This window comes from Tasmannia lanceolata, unplaced genomic scaffold (assembly GCF_043159265.1).
Source record: "Tasmannia lanceolata isolate RefF3 unplaced genomic scaffold, GAP_Taslan_0.1 ptg000005l, whole genome shotgun sequence".
Lineage (NCBI taxonomy): Eukaryota > Viridiplantae > Streptophyta > Magnoliopsida > Canellales > Winteraceae > Tasmannia > Tasmannia lanceolata.
In genome coordinates, this window is record NW_027518682.1 from 15,655,117 (window position 1) to 15,666,541 (window position 11,425).

The window sequence follows — 11,425 nt, forward strand, 5'->3', positions numbered from 1 at the left end:
ACACTAAAAAAAAAATAGAAATGACCCTAGTCTTCTCATAAGATCATTTCATTGCAGTCAATATAAATGAGCACCATACTATGATGCATATAATACATGGGGTTCCAACTCGGGCCGGTTTTCTTGAACCCTACCCCACCCGAGAAACTATATGAGGTGGGGCCCCAGTTGCAATCCTAGTTTACCATTTGGCCAATTAAGTTGGGACCCTTTTCAATCCAACAAATCATCTGGGTACATTTAAACCCAAATTATATATTTCGATCCAACAAATCATTTGGGTCCTTAACCTAATTATATTGAGATGCAACAAATCATCTGGGTCCATTGAAACTAGGGCTGCAACTCGAGCCGGGTTTTACCCGACCCGCATCGACCCGAAAATAGCCTAGGTTGGGTTCAGGTTCATGGGTTTCGGGTCGAGCCGGATTGAGCATTCAAAAGCCCGCATAAATCTCGGGTCGAGCCAGGTTTGATGGGGCCCAACCCGACCCTAACCGAGTTACATAAGTTATAGTATGTACATTTTTTTATATTATTAGTTAAAAGTTAAAAGTGAAAACCCACTGTTATTGTACAGTGCGTGTAATTTCTGCTTCTCTGAGTTGAGTTGATTCAGCATTGTTTGATTCAAGTGTAATGTGAGTGTAATTACATCGTTGTTTGATTCAAGTGTAATGTGAGTGTAATTTCTGCTTCTATGAGTTGAGTTGTCTTGCCAAACAAGAATTTTCCTTTAAAAATTGCGTCAACGTGAAAAAACCCGACCTGACCCGAGATTTATCATGGGTAGGGCCGGGTTTGGGAATCGTGGGTTTTCCGAAAAAAAAAAACGGACCCGACCCGACCCGAGTTGCAGCCTTAATTGAAACCCTAATTATAAAATGAGATGCATATATCCCTTTCTCTAAATCCCCCTGATTCAAGAGAAAATTTTCCATCCATCAACCGAGTAACCGAGCTAGGTTCTTTCAACAAGGGCCAATCTGTAGCAATACCACACACAAGAAACGGCTCTAACTAGTTAAAATTTCAATATAAAACCTCTACATGGGTAAGAAAATAAGCAATGGAACACATAAAGCAGCTTTAATGATCCAAAAGAAAACTAAAACGGTTTATCATGATCCTAGAAGATGAGAGACAATGTCGCAAATTTGGGTTTGATGATGCTTGAGGAGAATCTCCATTGGGTAGAAAATAAAAAAACTAAGCACTAGTAAAATTAATGGGTTTATTATACAGGCCTCCTCATTTTCATCTGTTTTTTGTTTCCAATTAAATAATAAAAACAAAGAAAATTGGATAAATATCAAATAAATAATAACAACTAAATAAAGAAGAGATGAATAAGGTTGGGGAGAATGATCAGTTAGAGCTAATACGATTTGTGATGCCATCATTCCGGCAATCAAACCAATAGGGAATCTATCCAAATCATCACTTCAATCCCACCAACCAAAACAAGAACACATACACACAAACACAAAATCATAATAAATCACATAAAATGGGTTGAGTACCCGAAATCTAACGAAAAAAATTACAAAAGAATACCCTAATTGTCTAAAGAACAAGTAACAAATCAGTAAGAAAAATAACACAAAAGGGAATAAAAGGGTTTCCGATATCTACGAAAGATAGTAGAAAAGGATGGCCTAAAACTAGAAAAATAACCAAGAAATCCTTCTACGAGATAATATCACACGAAAAATTAGAAAAGATTTCAAAGGTATCTTAATAATAAGACCAACGACCCACTAAAAAAATAATATAATGATGGGCATCAGATCTCCAAGGTGATAGCATCAATGGTAAATTCAGACGCAAATTACCCATTAAAATGAGATTCCTCATTTGCCCAATCGATAGACAAGGAAAGAATTTCAGAGGAAAAATAAGAAGCCTGAAAAATTCTAGTGCCAAGAATCACGTAAAATAGATCGTCGAGCCGCACCATTCAAGTCTTACCACATAGATATTTGTGTTGACGCTCTTGTGGGGAAGAAAGGGTAAGAGACAGACACAGTAAAGATCTTCTATGAGCCCATATAAATAGAGGATTTTAGGGTTAGGGTTTTGGGGTTGTTCTCAAGCGTTTGGGAAAGTATAAGGATGTTCTTTCCAAGAGTTCATCTGGACCGTCAATAGGAAGTTAGGAACACAAGTGCTCTGTCCGATCTTTCTGTTTGCGTAAAAGACAGAAAAATGTGTAGCAGATGATTTTTTAGCCCCACTGTAGGATCATGCGCCCCACTTGCACGTGATTTGTTGAGGCAGACTTCAACGCTCTTTGACGTCAAATGACGAGAACAAGTGGGCGCATAATCCTATGGGGGGTGAAAAGGAGGCTGCAAGCCTGTAATTAGCGATGCCAATCTAACCGTCCGATCCGATGGTGTGCAAATAGACGGTTGAGAACTTGAGATATTTAAGGTTTGTTTGCCGGCCACCATTGGAATTGTTAGGATTGCCCATCCACCGTCCGTAACATATCACACTAGATGGATGGTTCAGATCATATAATTATCGTGCCACATGTATCATGGCTAAGGGAGCAATTTGGTTGATTATTTTGAAGAAGAGAGTCCTATCGAGAACGAAGAAAAAATAGTGTTGAAAGATGATGATTTTGTTGAAATGGAAGACAGATGGAGTTATTGCCTAGTGGGGTATTTTCCGGGAGAAGACCATACTTTATTGCTCTTAGGCTCTGTTCACTTGATTTCCTGGAAAAAGAAAAAAAAAAATCTCGGGAATCTGACGTGGCATTAGGAAAAGAAATTTAGGGAATCTGTGCAGGAAAAGGTTTTCTTGGACTGTTCACTTGCACAGGAAAAGGTTACCAGGGAAACTGCTTGCCCTTCTTTTTTGCACTAGTTTCGCAGGGAAATGAAATCCGAGTGTTTTTGGTCAGAAATGAAATCCCAAAAGAGGGGGGGAGGGGAATGGGCTTTTCCATGTCATTTTTTGACTTATCGCAGAAATTCCACATGTGTAATTCTATTTTCCCTGGAAAGCAAGTGAACACTTGAATTCTGTCTTGTCAAGGAAAAAAGAGGCTGCTTCTTTTCCCTGACAAGACAGAATTTCTGTGTTCACTTCTTTTCCAGGGAAAACTATTATCAGATGTGGAATTTCTTATTTAAAAGCTAAAAATGATGTGGAAATTGACTTTTTCCCTGTTACTTGAAATTTGCTTAAGAGGCTTTCCATGGAAAACGAAGCCTTTTCCTCTTCATTCCTTTTCCTTCTGCCATGTCACCTGGAAAGGAAAGGAAAACGAAATCCTTTTCTTTCCTTTCCGGAGAAAAGAAGTGAACAGAGCCTTAAGGAATTCCTACATAGGAAATGGAACTTCAAAAGGAGACTTCAATCTCTACGCCCTCAACACGGACAATTGCAGCAGCCTCTCTGATTCTCAAAGAAATCCCAATATACCTCCAAAGAAAGTTTGGAAACCCAAGGTTCCAGCCAATAGTGGAGCAAATATCCAGGGGGTAGAAACCAGAAATATTGAAAGCTCAATTCCCCTTTCTGGTGGAGATAAAAAGAAGAATATTGAATGCATCAGAGGTTCCAATGCCACCCCCCAACCCCCCCAAAATCTCGGTTCACTCTAATCGCTTTGCTACCCTTGAAGACTCTGAATCTGATTCCATTGCAGAACCCATTGCTAATCTCAATCAGAATCTAAATCATCTTGTGGAGCATGGACCTTGGCAAAGGGTAACTCGGAAAAAAAGCATATCCTCTCCGCTTGCTTTCCTCTCCCCTCCAACCTGTGGAATTCGCTCCTTCTCTAAGATTTCATTTGGGAGAAGTCTTTGCTGGCTGGATTGTGGCCTCTCATCTATTTCTCCCTCTGGTTTGGAGTTGTTTTGATCAGGTGCCTATCTGCTGGCTATTGTGCTGCTGTTTTTATATGTTTTTTGTTTCCTTTTGGTGTCTTTGCTTATTTTGCACCCCCGCCCCCCTCCCCTAGTGCTTTCTTTGTTAGGCTTGCTCTTCGGCTTTTCCCCCTCTATGTGTTTGGGGTTGTTGTTTCCTTTTTCTTGCTGTATCTGTCTTTTCTCATTTGAATATTTCTGGTAAGGTTCTGCCTAACCCCAGCTTTCCCATCCCCAAAAAAAAAAAAACAAAAGGCTAAGGGAGCAAATGGGCAAATTGGGTTCCAAGCTTTTACCGAGTAATTGGGAGGCCCAAACGACTTCATTGTTTTATTGGATCAAAGCCCCAACCCAGCCCGACCCATTTGGCTTCATATGTAAGGTCGATCAATAAATGATGATCATGCCACTGTACTACGTGTGTGATAGATTAGGGGTACACATGTGCCAATCTTTAAACATGTCGACAGGCTGGGTTGAGGCCAAAAATCCACGGTTTATTGGGTATTTGGGTCCATGGTCACGGGCCCATCACAACATCATAAGATGAATACTAGAGTGCAGATAACAAAACAGAAAAAGAGAGATAAAACGCCATCTTACTCAAAATGAATACTCATTTACACGTTACACATAACCTCCCTTAATCTAAATTAATTAAACGATAAATCAGAAATCAAAATCGCTCTCAAGGCCAAATTGATTCCACAGAGACCTTCATCTCCAATAAATCTTCAACGATCTCTTCATCGCCATTCTCCGACGAACACATCACCGGTTTTCTGATAACCCTTTTGCCGGAGGAAGCAACCGGTGCAATGCGCAGAGATGATGCCGATGCCGGGAACTTATTTCCGGTCACCATATTTGCATCTTCAGGGTGCAGAAATTCGAACAAAAGAAGAACAAGAGAAGCCATGGGAATTGGAATGTGATGTTTGTTTTGAATGGAGTTTGGGAAGGAAGGGAAGTGAGTTTATATAGAAGCAAAATGGGAGCATTTGTTTATTCATAGTAAATAGAAGCCCATTGATAGTTTTTAATTTCTGAGGACTTTGGTGGTTTTGGAATTTTGGTGTGTCTTTATTGAAAACCATGAGTTATAAAAACAAGAGAAGGCTTTAGTGGTTTTGGGCCTCTTGTTTCATTAAAGGTCTAACGGTTGAAAAGGGTTGTTTTAACTTTTAAAGCAAGGTTCCTGATTCGGTGACAAGTAACAGACATGAAGTCTATACTATTAGGATCATTTCATCTAGTGGGCCCCATTTTGAAGATCATGTGATCCACACTTCTATCAGCTAATCATAACCATTGGATCCTATTCCTTTTGGACTTTCAAACGGTTACGATCATCAAATCGGACCCATACTGACAATCTAGTGGATGGGCATCGTCACTGCATTTCATGGAAGTCTTTATGGCATGTTCGTTTAAGATTATGACAACCGATTGTTAATGCCAAACGTATTATTAGACTTAAAAAATTACATTTAAATTTGAGACCAATAATCACTTTAGCACTCACAGGTGGTTTTCATAATCTTAAACATTGACTTAGTTAGTTGAGTCTAAGTAGTATTGTTCATCATAAATTTAAGGATAGAATCACTTACACTCTTGATTATCTATAATATGTGGTTTGCTAGGGTGTTTCGTAGAAAGGCTTTTTGCGGCTGCTTTCTCATGAAAACAGTCAACCGCGAAAGGCCTTTCTATGAAAGTCCATGGCAAATATATATATATATATATATATATATATATATATATATATATATATATATATATATATATATATATATATATATAGGCCTTTCTATGGGCAGCATTGTTTGAGGAAAGTTTTTCTAGTCGGCCGACTAGAGAACCTTCTCTAGTCCGCTGACCAAAAAACAAAGTGTGCTCATATTATTTGGATAATCTAAAACATTCATTTGATAGGCCCTGGTATAGATCGGGTGTGCCCAAAAAATCAACCACATAGGATCATCCTGAACCTTTGATTTGTGGAGGTTAGAAATGGACAGATTTGTGGAGTTTATACGTGTCCATTTTAACCTCCATAAATCGAAGGGTTAGGATGATCCTATGGAGATGATTTTTTAGGCACATCCTATCTATGTCAGGGCCCATTAAATGAATGCTTTGGATCATCAAAACAACGTGGGGTCACTATGTTTTTAACCTCCACTGTCCATTTTTAACCTCCACAAATCGAAGGGCTAGAATGATCCTATGGAGCTGATTTTTTTGGCACACCCTATCTATTATAGGGCCCATCAAATGAATGCTTTGGATCATCCAAACAACTTGGGCCCACTGTATTTTTGGTCGGCGGACTTGAAAAGCTTCTCTAGTCGGCCGACTAGAAAAACTTTCCTCATATATATACATATGATAAAACGGTTTCTACACACAGGTGTAGATAATTTATTTACACACTAGCTTAAAATACAGTTGAGGGCATATTGTTGGGTGATCCGAACCATTCATTTGATTAGCCCTTTCATAGATAGGTTCTCCATAAAAAATCAGCTCTATAGGATCATCCCAACCTACGATTTGTGGAGGTAAAATGGACGTGTATAAACCTTCACAAATCTGTCCATTTTTTGCCTCCACGGTTTGAAGGGTTAGGATGATCCTATGGAGCTGATTTTTTGTTGACACCCTATCTATGTGAGGGCCAATCAAATGAATGGTTTGGATCACCCAAACAATGTGGGCCTCGACTGTATTTTAAGCTAGTGTGTAGATAACTTATCTACACTTGTGTAGAAACCGTTCTCTCTCTCTCTCTCTCTCTCTCTATATATATATATATATATATATATGAGAAAACGGTTCCTACACACGTGTAGATAAGTTATCTACACATTAGCTTAAAATACAGTGGAGACCATATTATTTGGGTGATCCAAACCATTCATTTTTAAGGCCCTCACATAGATAGGGTGTCCACAAAAAATTAGATCCATAGGATCATCCTAACCATTCGAACTGTGGAGGCAAAAATTGGACTAATTTGTGAAGGTTTAAAGACATCCATTTTACCTCCACAAATCGTAGGGTTGGGATGATCCTATGGATTTGATTTTTTGTAGACACCCTCTCTATGTGAGGGCCTTTAAAATGGATGGCTTGGATCACCCAAACAATGTGGGCCCCCATTGTATTTTAAGCTAGTGTGTAGAGAACTCTCTACACATATGTGTAGGAACCGTTTTATATATATATATATATATATATATATATATATATATATATATATATATACCATGTTTTTTTCCATTGCCATTCATTTTCTTTCGAAGAAAATTTTTTGTTGGAAAACCTTTTCCTCTTGGAATTAGGTTTTACACTAATTTTACATTACGGTGGGCCCCACTATTTTACACCTCGTGGTTTTGATAGGATGGGGCCACCGTTTTACACTTCATGTTTTCTTACGAGGTAGGGTCCACTATTTTACACCTCACATCTTGATGCGGTGGGGCCCATCATCTCTACCCAAAACTATGCATTAGGGCATGGCTTACCACTTTACACTCATGCATAACATGGGTCCGGAATACTAGTGTATAGATAAAAAAGTAATCTTGAAGGCTAATTCTATAATTTTGAGAATTATTGTCTAATTCAAACTTTGTTACTATGATCCAACTATTCTATTCAAAAATTTATTTATCAAGCAACTCTTTTACCAAAACTGATTATTGACTCAAGTTTACGTTTAATTTTGTGTCCAATATCAGTTTTGGACTCACTCAAAATCCAAAACAATCAAGGCCATAGTTTGAGTCCAATAATCAGACCAAATGGGTTATGAAAATCAAGTACAGACAGGGCCTTAGTAGATGAAGACATCTATTTGTCGTACACGTATCATCAATCTACCAAGTGAAGGCAATTGGAGCATGCCGAGTTCAAGTATTCTCTACGTCCAACAAATGTGGAGTAGGCAGCTGAATGATAGTTGAACCAAATAACAAAAAGACAAACAACTCAATGTACATCTGTTTGTAAACTTATGTGGGGAATATAAAACCAATCACTCATGCTTTGAAAAAGACTTTAGAATCTCATGCTTTACAAAAGGGCAGTGATAAATCGACTCCCCATGTGTCTTCTCTCTCCTCTGGGTTAGAGAGAGAAAGAGGAGAGAGATAGACACATGGGGAGTCGATTTAAGAAATATGGGAGTCGATTTATCACTCCCCTTTACAAAATTGCATAAGATGAGCTCTATTGGACCCACGATAAATCGATAATATTTGGCTACGGATATTGGCACCGTCATGTTTTAACAATTGCACTAACCCAGCTTGGCTTTTATTATTAAAACGGGTTGTTAAATTAAGGTCCTATTTGTTTAGGATTTTTAGAGCTGATTCTGATGGAATCCACTTTCAAGTTCTTAGGCTCGGATAGTTGGGAGAGAGAGAGACTAAATCAATTGAATACAACACATAAGACGCAACATGTAGTCAATATATGCATTTACATTTCTAAGTAGAGAAGAAACTAGTTTTTCAAAATTTTAGTATGAGTAATTATATGACGAAAGGCCGTATAAAGGCATAAAGGTATTACGATAAAGGTACCACCCCTTGATATTTGATCCAACAGCAACTCCTCAGAAAGTGAGCCGCTGTTGGATCAAATATCAAGGATAGGATGATGAGAACGTGTTCATACAACCCTTTGTCATATAATTTCTCTTTTAATTTAGTGGCTAAATATGCGTGTACATAAAAAAAATAGAGGACGTGATATTCCCCCTACAAAATTTTCAGCATTTCTACATGTATTCATCTTTTCCTAAAAAGTCATACAAAAGGGTTGGAAATGCGATCATTTTTAGAAAAAAAGACTAGTATTTACATGCAGGGTGGAAATACTAGAAATGGAGGTGAAAATATCATTTCGCAGTATGATATATACACACATGCACACTATGTATCTACGGAAAAGTGTTTCTGGTTCGTCAGATCACATAAATTATCTGGTCAGTCGACCAGAAATAGAGTGGGCCCATGTTGTTTGGGTGATGCAAATCATTCATTTGATGGGCCATGTCATAAATGGGGTTTGCCCAAAAAACATCTCCATATGATCTTCCTAACCCTTTGATTTGTGGAGGTTAAAATGGACATGTTTAAAACTCCACAAATCTTTACATTTTAAACCTGGACAAATTGAATGGTTAGGAGAATGGTTTAGATCACCTAAACAATTTGAGCGCACCCTATTTCTTGTCGACGGGCTAGAAAATGTGAGCCCATGTGCTATCTTCATTGTATTTTTTGTAGATATTTTCACCCCATTTTTCATCTCTTAACTATAAATAGCTGCATTTTTTCCTACTTTGGTTGTGGTATTTTGAAAATGAAGTCATTTCCTGGAAAAGACAAATGAAAGGGGGTGAAGATCCTAAAAATGGGGAGGAAACATCTTTTCACTTTCCAAGAAGGGTCCAGAAAAGTATGTATTCTTTATGTTCTAAGCATACATTAAATCCTTGCTTTATATAAAGCAGTAGATTATACCTAATGGAATAAAAGGCTCATCCATTAAGTGTGGGACAAATGCTCAATAATTAAAGGCTACGCGCATCCGTGCACGAGTAGATTTTGATAACGGGGCGAGTTCACAGGGTGGGTTTGGTCCGCACCACTATGTTTTGATAATGGGACGAACTAGGGTTTTAGGGTTTTCTAACTGTGAATCAACCTATTACTAGTTAGAGTTGGTGTTATTTAATCATTTATGCTTCAACACTAACCAGCTGACAAAGGTGGGATTGTGAGACGTTCATTTGTTTTAAGTTTTAACCAGCTGTTGGAGAGAGTTTTTTGGGAATTGCGATAGCCCTTAGACTTTATTATCAAAAGATGTGTAAAATATCATTTCCAATGTTAGCGAAACCCTAAAACATATAAAAAGAGAGTGTCTCGTTATTGAAATATGGTCGAGAATATCATTAGCCTCATGAAGTCCAATGTAAGCCGTAAGTACTGCCCTTGATCCAACAGCAGTCCAGTTTCTAAGAGGCTGCTGTTGGATCAAATATCAAGGGTGGTGTCGCTTGCACTGGACTTCAATCTTGGGCACCATGTAATTTCTCTTGAATGTAATTGTACAATACAGAGAAATTATATGATGAAATGGCGTACAAACACTAATCAAAATCCCATCCTTGATATGGGCAGCATGGTTTGAAATTTTGGTTTCGGCATATATTTCGGTCCTAACTGAAATTGAAATTTCAGCAGAAATCCCAAAATTTTGGCCAAAATAAGGTACAGACTCTTGAAATGTCGTTTTCTTGGCCAAAATTAGATAAAGGAATAAAAAATTAATATTTTTTTATGAAATTTGGCCAAAATTACAGAAATTTCGACCAAAATTTTGTGAGTTTCAGCAATTTTGGATTTCGGTCGAAATTTAAAACCATGATGGGCAGTGATAAATCCACCCCTAATATCTTAAATCGACCACCATATCCCTCCCCCCTCTCAGCAGTGCCTTATATGGGGGTCGGTTTGAGATATACGGGGGTTGATTTATAGCTCCTCAGATTTGATCGAACAACAGTTCACTTTTTGTGAAACTTCTGTTGGGTCGAGAGTATCAGATGTCCGTATGGCTTTCCTTCTCCATAAACTTGGAAAATAGGGACATCAATTGGTAAAGGTCTCAGCTAAGATTCAAAGAATATGACTCAGAGTGGCCCGAGTCAACTTGCGGGTTGAACCGATCTCGTCCGTACATTGCAACTGAAGTGTAATTTTGCGTCCAATAATCATCAGTTCTGGACTCAAAATCGATTCTTAAAATCCAAAATAAACAGAGGCCGAGTCCAATAGTAGTGAGTAAGCCAGTTTGTAGACTAAGTGGGGCCCATAAGGGCACTAATTTCATCGGACACCATGAAAGCCAACTTGGAGTTTTCCACGGGTTGTTGGCGTTGAGATCCATAATCAGAAATGCCTATATATATATATATAGAGGAATAAGATTGTACGCTCGACCGTACCTAAAGTTAGGTACGGTAGAGTGCCAAATCACATGGGTCCCACATTTTTGGTGAGCATCTAAACCATTCATTTGCAAGGCCCCATCATAGATAGGGTGCATACCAAAAATCAGCTCCATAGGATCATCCTAACCCATCCATTTGTGGAGGCCAAAATGGACAGACAGTGTTTGTCCACAAATCTACCTATTTTGGCCTCCAGTTTTGGAGGGGTTAGGATGATTCAATGGTGCTGATTTTTGGTATGCACCCTATCTATGATGGGGCCTTGCAAATGAATGGTTTAAATGCCCACCAAAAATGGGGGACCCATGTGATTTGGCACTCTACCGTACCTAACTTTAGGTACGGTCGAGCGTACAATCCTTTTCCTCATATATATATATATATATATATATATATATAGAGAGAGAGAGAGAGAGAGAGAGAGAGAGAACGGTTCCTACACACATGTGTAGATAAGTTATCTACACACTAGCTTAAAATACAGTGGGGGCCA

General features: G+C 38.4%; 2 non-coding genes across 2 annotated transcripts; both read right to left on the reverse strand.

Annotated features, from left to right (window-relative positions):
• Positions 1–1,362: 1,362 nt before the first annotated feature.
• On the reverse strand, positions 1,363–1,451 carry LOC143878037 (small nucleolar RNA Z102/R77). The gene has a single exon (XR_013250865.1). It is a non-coding gene; the product is annotated as a small nucleolar RNA Z102/R77 (small nucleolar RNA).
• A 327-nt stretch (positions 1,452–1,778) lies between these two features.
• LOC143878036 (small nucleolar RNA Z101) lies at positions 1,779–1,866 on the reverse strand. The gene has a single exon (XR_013250864.1). It is a non-coding gene; the product is annotated as a small nucleolar RNA Z101 (small nucleolar RNA).
• Between the last annotated feature and the right edge of the window lie 9,559 nt (positions 1,867–11,425).